Source organism: Macaca nemestrina, chromosome 1, assembly GCF_043159975.1.
Source record: "Macaca nemestrina isolate mMacNem1 chromosome 1, mMacNem.hap1, whole genome shotgun sequence".
NCBI classification, from domain to species: Eukaryota; Metazoa; Chordata; class Mammalia; order Primates; family Cercopithecidae; genus Macaca; species Macaca nemestrina.
In genome coordinates this window covers 147,602,254-147,617,124 of record NC_092125.1, presented here as the reverse complement: position 1 = coordinate 147,617,124, position 14,871 = coordinate 147,602,254, and the positions used below count along the sequence as shown (strand labels likewise).

Below are 14,871 nucleotides of genomic sequence, written 5' to 3'. Positions count from 1 at the left end.
ATATTGAAATAAGTAAGAATGTATCCAGAGGGAGAGAGGTTTTGTAAGAGGATAATTTGGTCTGAGACAAGGATCCAGCTTACAGTCACAAGATTTTATTTTCTAACATTTATGGAAGCACATGTCATGTCAGTAATATGATGAGTCCAGGTAGGAAAGTAATAATAAAAAAGAAAAACATTAAAATAGCCTTTACCAAGTGAGAATAACCTATCCAAAAGTTAATGCCAAAAAAAATTTCAAAAGGCAAATGTAATACATTCACTTTCCCAGTAATCTATAGAAACTAAACTTTAGCACTGGGAGGCATGCAAACTGCAAATGAAGGAACTATTCTGTCTTCTGAGGAAACCACAAGCAGAAAATACAGTTTCTTGAAAATGCAAAATAATCCATCTAGGTATCTGTCTCTCCTTCATTTTCTTTTGCTGTTTTAGATCTAAAAGCCATGAAAACCAGGTATTTTCCATCATGATACTGCTGAGAAATTTAGTGATTATTGCTATTCACATATTTTCCCTTCTGTAATTCTATATATTTGAGCAGAAAATACAGCACAGATCAATTCCATATGTGCAGCATCCTGAAAACTCAACAGAGAAAATCCACAAAACTACAATGACAATAAAATTCCTTATGACAAAATGTACATTCTGTGTTCCAAATAAGACTTTTGTTTAGATAGTATTTACAGTATTTTTTTAAAGAGATTGAGTCTTGCTCTGTCAATCAAGCTGGAGTACAGTGGCATGATCACAGATGTGCGCCAACATGTTCAGCTAATTAAAAAAAATTTTTTTTCTTTTTTTTTAGAGATGTGGTCTCATTTTGTTGCCCAGGCTGGTCTTGAACTCCTGGCCTCAAGTGATACTCTTGCTTCAGACTCCCAAGTAGCTAAGATTAGAGATACAAGCGATCTGTGCCCAGATGTTCACAGTATTTTTACTATCGCTTTTAAAGGAAACTACAAAGTCAACTGGAAAGTGTACTTTTAGTCTAAAGTCCACATAAAATTATAGTTAAGTTATAATTCAAAAATCAACTATTCTGGCCATTATTTGATATTTAGGTTTGGATAATCTATAGTGACAAAAAGCAGATCCCCCCATGGTAGCCTGAGGAGGAAGGGGAAAGGAGAGGCAGAAAATGATTACAAATGTAAACAAGAAAATTGGGGGGTTTGATGGGTGTGTTCACTATCCTGATTTTGTTAATTGATATGGTTTGGGTCTGTGTCCCTGCCCAAATCTCATGTCAAATTGTAATCCCCAGTGTTGGAGGTGGGGCCTGGTGGGAGGTGACTGAATCATGGGGTCAGATTTCACCCTCAGTGTTGCTCTCATGATACTGAGTGCCTGCAAGATTTGGTTGTTTAAAAGTGTGTGGCACCTCTCCCTCTCTCTCTTCCTCCTGCTCTGGCCATGTAAGATGTGTCTGCTTCCCCTTCACCTTCCACCATGATTGTTAAGTCTCCTGGGGCCTCCCCAGCCATGTTTCCTGTACAGACTATAGAACCGTGAGCCAGTTAAACCTCTTTTCTTCATAAATTACTCAGTCTCAGGTATTTCTTTATAGCAGTGCAAGAACGGACGAATACAGTGATGGTTTTACAATTTATACATATGTCAAAAATTATCACATTTTACCACATGTAACTATTACATGTTAACTGTACCTCTATAAAGCTGTAACTAAAAAAGGTAATTGGTATTAGGTGTTTTAGATGTTCCTTTTTGGTAGGCAACAGTTGGTAATAATTTGAAGATCTTTAGAGAGAAAATAGAAATTATTCATTGAACTTGTCCCCAGATAAAAATCAGTGGAGCTCAGATTTTGAATTGTTTGAAAGTAACAGCATAACCATTATTTAATGCATATTTTTGGCTAAGTATAATTTTAGGTACTCAATATCTATATATCTGTCTCAGAATTCTTATAAATATCTTAAGTAAAGAATATCAACTCGGCTAGGCACGGTGGCTCATGCCTGTAATCCTAGCACTTTGGGAGGCCAAGGTGGGTGGATTACCTGAGGTCAGGAGTTTGAGACCAGCCTGACCAACATGGCGAAACCCTGTCTCTGCTAAAAATACAAAAAAATTAGCCGGGCATGGTGGTGGGTTCCTGTAGTCCCAGCAACTCGGGAGGCTAAGGCAGGAGAACTGCTAGAACCCTGGGGGCGGAGGTTGCAGTGAACTGAGATGGTGCCACTGCACTCCAGCCTGGACGACAGAGGGAGACTCCATCTCCAAAACAAAAAAGAGTTTAAATTAACTTAGTCAAGAGATAGTTACTATGTATCAGGCACTGTTCTTGGCACTGATCATATACTAGAAAACAAACAAAAAAATTCCTTGGCTTCATAGAAAGTATATTCTAGAGACTCTTTATCTCAAAGATCTTCTCCCTTTCTATGTGTGTATGTTTGCAGCATGGAGTGGGAAGTTAGGTGATTAAAAAAGATTTACACTGTTATGAGGAACTGGCATGTCTCAATTACCTACTTTTGTTCTAGATACACAGCTACGGGTCCAGGGCCACTCTATGTTGTTTCACATTCTCTTTTTCTTCAAATGGGATATCTTGTTTTCTTTCTTTCTTTACTATCTATACTGGTTAGTAGAAATGTAGACATATTTAGGCCTCATTGAAAAGAATGCACCTTACCCTGAGAACTTGGCCTTAGAGATGTAAGCAATAATTGGCCAGTACCTTGGGGTACCTTCTTTTGGAGAAACGACAGTGCTTTTTCAGCTGTGTAGGTGCCTGCACTGTTAGGCAAAGGCATGTTTAAAACTGTATAAGTGGCAAGAGGGTATAAGTAGATATTGGGCACTAAAGATGTGAAATGTAGAAGACATTTCTTCAATCTGCTAAAAATCTCTTTGGGGAAATATTATTCCCCATTTCTCAGTCCACGTACTCTGTTCTCCATCCCAGTTTCCAGGAGTGGGAAAATGACCTAAATCTTGCAAATTACAGTATTCCTATTCCATTGCTATTGCAATTGATTGAAAGATGATCATGTGGGCCGGGCGTGGTGGCTCACACCTTTAATCCCAGCACTTTGGGAGGCCAAGGCAGGCAGATCACGAGGTCAGGAGTTCGAGATCATCCTGGCCAACATGGTGAAACCCCATCTCTACTAAAAATACAAAAATTAGCTGGGTGTCGTGGCATGTGCCAGTAGTCCCAACTACTCGGAGGCTGAGGCAGGAGAATCGCTTGAATCTGGGAGGCAGAGGTTGCAGTGAGCTGAGATTGTGCCACTGCACTCCAGCCTCATGACAGAAAAAGAAAAAAAGATGATTATGTGGTCAAATCCTGATTGGCTGGAGTCTCCTAACAATTTTTGCTAGAGATACAAGGAAAAAAAGAGTGCTTTCTTTTTGCTTAGATTACTAACTCTGAGGGCAACAGAAGCCTAGAATTGCCAATGACCACTTTTTCCACAACGTGTTCCTGTGAATGTAGCCAACAGAGAAATGCCAGGATAAGATTTACAGAGTGTCTTGGTTATATTCATCAAGTTCCTGTACCTAGCCAAATCTCTAGACACATACACTGCTGGACTTCCTGATTATATTATCCAATTCTGATTTTTTTTTTTTTTTTTTTTTTTTTTTTTTTTTACTTAAAACTGTTCAAACTGAGTTTCTTCCACTTTCCATGGAAAAAGGCCTCACTGAAACATTGGACTATTTGCAGTTCTTTACATACATCTAGCTTCTTCACACATCTGTGCTTTTACAAATGCTGTTTCCTCTGGAGGGAATGCCCTTGCCCTCTGTTTCTACTTGATAAATCCATACTATTTCTTCAAGTCACTGCTCAAACACCCATGTACTCCATGCCACTGGTTTTTGTATCACGTAACTTGTTACCAACTCAAATGTAACATGATCTATGAAAACTTTCACGATGCACCTTAGTCAGAATCAGCAGCAGATTATTTTATATCTGTACAGAACTCTGTTAATATGGCTAGTTAGCACTATTCATATTGTACTATAACTAAGGGCATGTTTCTCTATTCCAATGGAATGTAAGCTCATGCAGGAAAAGGAATGTATCTGACCCATTTTTGTACCTCCAATATTTAACTTCACATGTCACTGGAAGATAATTCTTCTTGGTCCCTTCCATTTCCACACATTCTGCAAATGAGGTATTGACTTCGCATTATTCCAGTCACTCTCTTCAGAGATTTTTGCATTGCTTCCTGAAGCAATGGGCAGGAAGGAAAGCTTACCGTCCAAGATAACAGAGATAATATCTCTCTGGAATACATTATCTTTTCTGACTGCCCATTATAAAAGATTTAGTCTCCTTAAACTTCAGATTCCTCTTATGTAATGCAACCTACCACATATGCAAGCATCATCTAGCCCTCTTCTTGTCACCCTATGGGGAGTGGGTCTCAATGAATCAGTGCAAAAATGTTGATACTCTGAAAAGTGCTTTTGCCAAGAGTAATAAACTATCTTTTGTCATTGTTCTAGGAGGTTGTGTCTTTTGCCAGAATCATTGAAACTGTCAGACTAACTTGTTGGCTTGCAAACAGAATAAAATCTCAGATTCTGACAGTTTTGGTGATGAAGATGGGATACTGATAGAGACATAGCTTTCTGGAGGAGGAAGTATTAGGGCCTCACAGATGATTAACATGATTTGAGAGAAGTCCATGGGAAATTGCAATGAATATGTCAACCAAATACATGGTCAACAAGCAATAAATGGTCCTCCACTTTATTGCCTGTTTAGAGGAGGTACTGGGAGAGACAGCTTCAGACCAAGTACAGGGAAATAAGTTCAAAGACAGTTGCCGTAGTTGTCCCTAACTCTCTTCTGGGCAGAAAGGCTTCCTCATCAATCTGGTGAGCAGTTTCAGGTTTGCAACATTGTAACAACTAGTACTAAGATTCCAGCTGGGGGCAGTGGCTCATATCTGTAGTCCCAGCACTTCCGGAGGCTGAGGTGGGTGGACGGGCGGATAGCTTGACCATCCTGGGTAACACAATGAAAACCCATCTCTACAAAAATAAAAATTAAAAAACTTAGCTGGGTAGTGGTAGTGCATACCTGTGGTTCTAGCTATTTGAGAGGTTGAGGTGGGAGGACTGCTTGAGGCTAGGAGGTTGCAGCTGCAGTGGCCATGATCACGCCACTGCACTCTAGCCTGGGCGGGCAACAGAACAGGACCTTGTCTCAATAAAATAAAATAAAGTAAAATAAAATTTAAAAATAGAAAAGAAAAGAAAAGAAAAAGAAAGATTCATCCTGAGTAGGCAGAAGATTCTATCTCCTTATAGACAATAGTTACAGAGACTCCCATCTACAGTGAGTATAAAAGGATGAAAATTTGTGACCAGTATGAGCAAAAACCAGGCAATGCAATAGAACTTTGGCTGGTTCACCTGGGAGATGAGAGAGGGGTCTCATATTTTTTCACAACACAAGAATTGCAACATTAGCCCAGATTACCTAACCACTGAATATGCTGCCTCTGACACAGCTTGAAATAAAAGGTTTTAACAATTTGATGCCAACCTACTTTTACAATCTTATTTGTCACTCTGTGCCAACACATAAAAAACCTGTATCAGCCAGCCAGTGTCACCTACTCCCGTAAATCCACTATGCATATACCCTAGGTCTCTTGGCTCTGCTTATGTGGTTCACTGTGCTTGGAATGCCCTGCCCTGTTCCTGCGATTTATTAATAAACAATCTAATTCAAGGTCTGTCGTTTCTATAAACCCTTCCATCTTTTCTATGAACCCTTCTCTATCCTTTCATTTTATGTAAATCTATCTCTACTAACACTGAACTATAACAACTCCTTAATTCTCATATGATACCTTCACCATTACGTAACAGTTTACATATAGATTTTGTTCTTCCCAACTAGACTAAATCTTCCTAAATTATCAATTACATTTTATTTTTAATATATCTTACAGTGATTACTAGGCACATATTTGCACATAGTAGAAACCTAATACTTTTTAAATTGACTGACTTAATCACATGTACTCTTTCAGCATGACTTAAGCGACAATTAAAAACATGAAATTTATCATCCAAATCCAAGTCATAAAAGATATCAAAGAAGTAAATCATTTGGGTGAAGGGAATCCATTACATTCTAATCAATTAATATAGCTGGCCACAGTCTAGGTTATTCCAGTTAAGTCCACTGAAGTACTAAAAATGAAGTTTAAAAGCATGCTTTTACTTGATATAGCCAGAGTTTTGAAACTCACTTTAGTCTTTGTCTCTAATGAAGACCACCCTGATGGAAAAAGAGGACCCACTGCTTGGCCACTTCTGGCACTGCTGTGATTAGTGGTCTTGATTCATTTTTGTCATAAACAACTGGCCCCATATACCAAGTACATCATCCAAAATTCAAATATTTGGCAATCTCTGTAGCCCAGGGGGCTTAACAGCTGAATCAACAAACATTCTAACCATCCTGCTACCATATAAGAAGGTGCTCTGCTGCCAGAACTGACAGGACACTTGGGGTTAGTGCTCAAAACTGATACTACTATGATTAAAGAAATAGAAAGGATTCCTGTAGAGCATTTTCCATATGTTTTTATTAAAAGCAGGAAAAAAAGTATGGAAAAAATAAATCTTATGTATTAAGGCAAGTGATGTTTTATCTTGGAACACCTCTAATATTTACAATTCTGTGAAAAGCTAAATGCACAGATCTTTTCACTTCATTGTTACAGCATATGCAAGTATCATCACTGTCACATTGCCTAGAATAAGTAAAACATTACGAAGAGAAAAAAAGCTTTGAAGTGGTTTGAAATCACATTTGCTCAGCTGGTCTTTAATGATGAACAGTTCTCTTCAACGCCAATGGCAAATAGCATTTACAACAAAAACTTCAGAGTACTTTGCTTTCACCAACTCTTATGAAGATTTGAGTTTCCTAACCAAAAGTCACTAGCAAGAAATGGTGGTCAGTCCTGTCCTGCCTTTTTAGTTGAGTAGATGACCGTTTGCATGGTATGATTAAGTTGAGAGGTATAAAAGTTTCTAGTCATCCATAAGTTTTTCCCTGCTCACTAAATGACACCCTAAATTCTTTGATTAATGACATTTTGCATTAGTTTCAGGTTTCTGTTCATTGCTAAAATGCAAATATTCTTAAAATAGGAATACATTGCTGTTAGCTCATAATCATTTACTGCTGGGAGTGAAATATATTCATCAGGTCTTTCCATGAAAACAGGCTTTGATGGGAAGGGCAAATTTTAGGGGAAAAAAAGAGCACACCGATTGTTTGAGATGGAAAAGAACTCATGCCCAAGGGGGTAAATACACACACACACACACACACACACACACACACATAAAGGAGAGACTAAGAGCCTCAGGAAAAAATAAAATTCTTCAACTATTTTCCAACTTTCTCTGAGGACTGCACTGATTCTAGACTTTCAAGGGATGACCTGATTTTTAATTTTTAATTTTATCAAACCTAATCAAACCTGATGCCTGGGAAAAAGGACAGACAGGGACAGTAGAGGCTTTGACATGGTACAAGAATTGAATATTGACTTCTTGACTATAAGCTCCCGAAGTCAGGACCTAATCTTATTCACCTCAGCACTTTTTTTTCTTAGTGATTGACATATATAATAGACATCCGAGAAAGATCTGTTGAAAATGAATAGTAAGAATTGGATAGTCTAAAGAAGAGCATAAAAGGCAGAGATATTCCCATAGGTAGATCTTTGGGTTCTGATGATCAGCCAATCACATCTCTATGACTGTCAGTCACATTGTGTGTAGGGGGATGTCATAGATTAGTGCCACCATTAAAAACCTAAAAGATGTAGCAGTGGTGGTCCCTATCACAGCATTGCTGAATTCACCAGGCGGGCTCCTGCAGAGATCAGATAGATTCTGAAGGGTGACTGGAGACTACCACAGCCCCAGTTACAGCTGCTTTGTCAGATGTAGTATCATCGCTAGAGAAGATTACTAAGTCTTCCCATAAATGGTATATAGTCACCAATTAAGCAAATGTACTTTTTTCCTTTAAAATTAAAAAAGATAATAAAAAACTAGTTTGCATTCATGTAGGATGGACAATAGCCACTTACAGTTTTCCTGTGTTCTCCTGCCTCTGTCATATGATACAGGTTCAGTCCGAAGAGATCTGAACCTTCAGCAAATGCCACAGAACATCACCCCAATCCACTACATACATGATGTCATGCTGATTGAACAAGAATAGCAAGAGATGGCTAGTACAATAGAGAATTTGGCAAGACACATGCACTCAAGATGGTAGGATATACACCCTTCAAAGATTCATAAGCTGGCCAATTCTCTGAAGATTTAGGATCCCAGTGGTTAGGGATATACTTGAATAGCCCCTTTAAGGCAAGAGCAAGTTGAGAGTCTTACATACTCCACCACACACACACACACACAAAAAAAAAAAAAAAAAAAAAAAAGGAAAGGCACGCCTTTTGGGGTCCAGGGAGCAAACTATTCTATACCTAGATACCAGGTGACATTGAAGGCTGCTAGCTTTGAGCGGCACCCAAAACAGGAAAGGGCAACATCATAAATCTAGGACATGGTACAATCAGTCCTGCCACTTGTACATTTAGTCAAGAAGACCCTCTAGTATTGGAGGTATTACAGTGGGACAAGATGCAGTATGAAGCCTATGGCAGTTTGCAGTGAGAGAAATAAATGCTGCCTCTGGAATTCTGGAGTAAGGCCATTTCATCTGAAGCAGAAAATAATATGCTTTTTGAGAAACAGTTTTTGGTGTTACTGGAACCTAGTAAAGGAAGGACACTTGACTATGGGACATCAAGTAACCACACACTTAGAACTTGCCATTATATCCTGGGTTCTGTTAGGCTGCCAAGACATAAATTCAGATGGGCACTAGCAGCAGTCCATTATACAGGAGAAATGTTATATACAGGATTGAACCCAAGTGGGACCAGGGGGAACAAGTAAGCTGCATTAATAGGTAGCCCAAACCCCAATGTCACCTTCACACTCACTGCAGTTCCCTTCTCCCGGCTTATAACTAAAGGAATATGTGTTAGGGTGAGAAAATAGCTCCCATATGACTAGCTGGAGGAGCTTGGTTTATGGTTGGGTCAGCTGGACAAGCAGTTCTAGTTGAAAATGGATAGCAACAGCAAAAAAGGTACACTTATGAGTACCTGAATAATAACAGAGAAGAAAAAAGTCATCCTAATGAGTAGATCTGTGAGCAGTGTACCAGCTCATCATCTGTGTGTCAAGAGAAGTGACCTGAAGTGAGGATATATAGATTCTTGGGCAGTAATCAATGGCATGGCTATCTGGTCAGGGGCCTGGGAGGAGAAAAAATAGAGGAAGAGAGAGATTTGAGATACAGTCACATGAATAGACACATGGGATTAGGGAAAGAGTATGAAGAGTTCTATCGCACACATTAATGCCCACCAGGAAGCATATACCATGAAGGAGTTTATAAAAAACCAAGTAGACAAAATGACTTGGCCAGTTGACATTAGGCAGCCTTCATCTTTGGTCACTCCCAGACTGGCATGAGTGTCACATGAATGGAGAAGACATGGTAGCAGAGACAAAAGTTATGTATGAGCCCAACAGCATGTACTATCACTTACCAAGGATGTTCCAGCTTCTGCTGACTCTGAAAGTCCCATTTGTCAGCAAAAAGACCAACAACGTCCCCATTATGGCACCATTCCTCAAAGAAGACAACTAGCTACTCTGTGGCAAATGTCTTACCTTGGGCCCCTTCCAACCTGGAAGTATCAACAGTTCATCCTCACAGAGATAGATATCTATTTTGGGTAAGAGTTTGCCTTTCTTGTTTCTAAAGTTCTACTAGCGCCACTATCTAGAGACTTACAGAATGCCTGATCCACAAACAGGAAACCTCACAGAACACAGCATCCAAAAATGGAGACCCTCTTTACATTGAAGGAGGTGCAAGGAGTAGGCCCATGATATAATCCATTAGTTTTTATCCTGCCCAGTCTAGAGGCATCCAGCCTCATGTAACATTGGAACTTCCTTCTAAAGTTATAACTGATATGCCAGTTAAAAGAAAATAATGTGAAAAATGGTGTACTACCTTTTAGGACACAGTGGATTTATTTAATCACTGACCCCATATGGAGTTTTGTCCCAAATAGGATGAACATTTGGGTCTAAAGACCGAGGGGTGGAAGCAGGTATGGTCCTATTTACCATCACTCCCAATGACACACTGTATTCTGTGCTCCTTTATCACACGCTGAACTCTATAGGGTTGAAGATCTTGTTACCCAATGTGGGGGTTCTCTCTTGACAGGAGATACAACAAAGGTCTTACTAAACTAAAAGTTATGGCAGCTACCAGAGCACTTTGGACTTTTTGTGACCAGGTCTGAACAAATAAAAAGAGAAGTCACCACACTGGCATGACTAATTGACCCTGATAAACAAAAGGAAGCAAGACTGCTTTTATACAATAAAGGCAGGAAGGAATACATGTGAAACTCAGGTGGTACACTGGGCACCTTCTTGTATTCCTGTCAAACATACATGCTCTTCAGCAATGAAGGTTTAGGTTATACTACCAGATAAGCTACCAAGATCTGCTGAGGTGATAGCTGAGGGTGAAGGGAATGTAAAGTGGATAGTGAAAGAGTGAGAAAAGTACCAGTTGTGGATCTGAGAGCAACTGGATTGCGAGAGGCCACAGTCCATCCTACTAACACAGACAGATCATGTAAAACAAAAATAAGCAAAGATACAGCAAATCTAAACAACATAATCAATGAGGAAGGGCAAATCACTATATACCAAACTTTGCACCTGATAATAAGAATACACCATCTTGTCAAGAAGATATTGAACATTCACAACAAGTGAACATATACTAGGTAAAAAAGAAAAAGGTCAGTAAGTTCTATAAAGTAAAAAAAGTCTCTGATCACCATGCAATGAAACCAGAAATTATTAACAAAATCAGAACTGAAAAAGCTCTCCCACTTGAAAATTTTAAAATTGCCTATTTAAATAATTATTGGGTGAGAAGGCATATACAAATTGAAATTACAAAATATCAAAAAGTAATTTTAATAAAACATACTCCATATGGAAGTCTATTGAATACATTTAAAGTAATGATGAGAGAAAAAAATAACAGACCTTAAAAATTTTGTGAATAAAAATAAAAGAATAAAAAGAAATTAGAAAAGGAGCAAAGCAAGAATATCCCCTCTTATGACCCCTTGTCAGCATTATACTGGAAGTCCTAGATAATGCAATATGACCAGAAAAAGAAATAAAAACTATACAGATGGAGAAGGAAAATATAAAGCTGCCTTTGTCACAGATGACATGATTGGCTATGTAGAAAATCAGAAAAAAATGAACAAAATCCTCCTGGAATGAATAAGCAATTATAGCAAGGTTGTAGGATACAAGGTTAATAAAAGTTAATTGGCTTCTTATATACCAACAACAAACAAATGAAATTTGAAATTAAAAACACAATACAGCACCAAAAAATGAAACATTTAGGTATGAACCTAAGAAAATAAGTACAAAACTTATATGGGGAAAATTATAAAATTATGATAAAAGAAATAAAAAAGAATTAAGTAAATTATACCCAACGTGATCTACAGATTCAATGCAATACCAAACAAAATCCCATAAGTTATTTGTGGATACTGACAAACAGATTCTAAACTTTATACGGAGAGGCAAAAGACCTAAAATAGCCAACCCAACTTGAAAGAGAAGGACAGAGTTGGAGGACTGATACTACTAGACCTCAACACTTACTATAAAGCTACAATATTCAAGACAGTATGGTAGTGAAGAAACAATAGATAAGTAGATGAGTGGAACAGAATAGAGAACTCAGAAACAGACCCACATAAATACAGTCAACTGATCTTTGACAAAGGAGCAAAGGCAATACAATGGAGCAAAGATAGTCTTTTCAACAAATGGTGCTGAAATAACTGGACATCTACATGCAAAACAAAAATGAATTTAGACACAGATCTTACATCTGTCACAAAAATTAACTCAAAATAGATCATAGACCTAATGTAAAAAGCAATATTATAAAATCCTAGCAGATAATACAGGAGAAAATCTGGATGACCTTGGGTATGGCAATTACTTTTTAGAAACACCACCAAAGACACAATCCATACTGAACTTCATTAAAATTTAAAACTTCTGCCCTGCAGAAAACAATGTCAAGAGAATAAGAAGACAAACCACAGACTGGAAGAAAATATTTGCAAAAGGCACATCTGATACAGAACTGTTACCCCAAATATACAAAGAACTCTTAAAACTCAACAATTAAAAAAAAAAATTTTTAAAAGGCCAAAGACCTTAACAAATACCTCACCAAGGAAGATATACAGATGGCAAATAAGCATATGAACAGACGCTCCAAATTATATGTCATTAGGGAACTGCAAATTAAAACAACAATGGGGGCTGGTTCCGGTGGCTCATGCCTTTAATCGCAGCACTTTGGGAGGCCAAGGTGTGATGATTGCTTGAGTCCAGGAGTTTGAGACCAGCCTGGGCAACACAGTGAGACCTTGTCTCTACAAATAATAATAATAATAATAATAATAATAATAATAATAATAATAATAATAAAAAAAGCTGGGTGCCTTGGTGCATGGCTGTGATCCTCCCTACTCAGGCAGCTGAGGTGGGAGGATCACTTGAGCCCAGAAGGTTGAGGCTACAGTGAGCCATGGTCACTCTACTGAACTCCAGCCTGAGTGACATAGTGAAACTCTGTCTCAAAACAAGCAAACAAACAAACAAACCCACCACCATCAACAACAAAACCCAATGTGGTGCCACTGCACACTCACTAAAATGGCCGAAGTCCAGAACACTGACACGAAATGCTGGTGAGGATGTGGAGCAAAAGGAACTCTTATTCACTGCCGGTTGGAATGCAAAACGGCACAGCCAGTTTGGAAGATAGGGAGTCTATTACAAAACGAAACATACTTTCACTGTGTGATCCAGAAGCCACACTCCTTAATTCTACCCAAAGGAGTTGAAAATTTATGCACACACAAAACCCTGCTCATGACTATTTACAGCAGCTTCACAACTGCCAAAACCTGGAAGCAACTAAGATGTCCTTTAGTAGGTGAATGGATAAACTGTGGTATATCCAGACAATAGAATATTATTCAGTGCTAAAAAGAAATGAGCTATGAAGCCATGAAAAAACATGGAGGAATCTTAATTGCATATTAATAAGTAAAAGAAGTCAATCTAAAAAGACTACATACTGTACGATTCCAACTGCCTGACATTCTGGAAAAGATAAAATTATGACGACAGTAAAAAGATCAGTGCCCATAGGTTGCTGGGGGCAGGGGAGAGAAGGGATGACTAGGCAGAGCAGAAAGGATTTTTAGGGCAGTGAAAATACTCTGTATAATAATATAGTGGTAGATCACTACATATTTTTCCAAACCCATAGAAAGCACAACATCAAGAGTGAACACTAATACTAATGTAAACTATGAACCTTGGGAGATAGTTATGATGTGTCAATGTAGGTTCATTAACTGTAACAAATGTACCACTCTTGTAGAGGATAATAGGATCACCACAATCAAGTAGAATATATTTCAAGAATGCAAGTTGGGTCAATAAAAAAAAATCCATTAATATACCATACGCATAAATCCAAACAGAAAAAATCCATAATTATCTCAATACATGTAGGAAATATAAAACCTTTAACCAAGTATATATATTTGACAAAATATAATAATCATTCGTGATTTAAAACATTCAAGAAAATATAAATTAATGGATATTTCTTTTTTTATTCTTTCTTTTTTTTTCAGGGTCTTGCTGTGTTGCCCAGGCTGGAGTGCAGTGGTACAAAAACTTCACCAAAACATCTGCTTCCTGGGCTCAAGTGTTCCTCCCACCTCAGCCTCCTGAGGAGCTGGGACTGTAAGTACACACCACCATACCAGGCTAATTTTTGTGTCTTTTTTGTAGAGACAGTGTTTTGCCATGCTGCCCAGGCCAGTCTTGAACTCCTGGGCTCAAGCAATCCCCAGCCTATCTCTTTAATGTAATAAAATATGAATATTTTATTCTTCATGCCGGCATTTGCTTTATGAGAAATCACTATTATGTTTCCACTAATATCAGGAACAGATCAAGGATGTTCACTACTTCTTTAACATTGTACTCGGGTATTACAACACAATTAACCATGAGAATTAACTTAGAGGTTTAAGAAGTGGGAAAGAAGAACTAAAATGATCTCTATTTTAAAATTACATGAGAGCATGTCTAGAAAACTCTGGAAAATCAATAGTAAAACTAACTAAAAAAAAAAAAAAGAAACCATTAAGGTAACAGGATATAAAATTAACATTGAAAAATCAATAGTCTTTGGACACATAAACAAAAATGTATTCGAGAATATAATGGCAGAGAAAATCCGTTTTACTATAACAACAAAAAATATAAAATGCTGAAGAAAAAATTTAACAAAAAATGTGCAAAACCTAAGGAATGTTTTAAAACACTCCTGAAAAACATAAAAATGGATCTGAACAAATGAAAGACAACTGCTGTTCTCGAAAAGACTGAGTCAATATCATAAAGATCCCAGCACTCCATTAATTTGTAAGTGTAAGTTGAAGCCAATAAACATACTAACAATATTTTTTAATGAACCTAGATAAATTGATGTTAAGGTTTATATGGAAAAACAAGAATGCAAGTATAGCCAGGAAAACACTGAAAAAAGCTCAGAGGACTTAAAACCTTTCCAGACATCTCAACACAC

General features: G+C 37.8%; 1 protein-coding gene and 1 long non-coding RNA gene across 22 annotated transcripts in view; one reads left to right on the top strand and one right to left on the bottom strand.

Annotated features, from left to right (window-relative positions):
- The window catches only part of LOC112426882 (uncharacterized), a 43,235-nt gene extending 29,186 nt beyond the window's left edge, over positions 1–14,049 (top strand). Inside the window, exon 3 of the long non-coding RNA XR_011617789.1 lies at positions 13,910–14,049. This is a non-coding gene — a long non-coding RNA (uncharacterized lncRNA). The remainder of the gene's footprint in view (positions 1–13,909) is intronic.
- The window catches only part of LOC105482774 (collagen type XXIV alpha 1 chain), a 421,145-nt gene that overhangs the window by 258,724 nt on the left and 147,550 nt on the right, over positions 1–14,871 (bottom strand). The gene's annotated exons all lie outside the window — the stretch shown is intronic.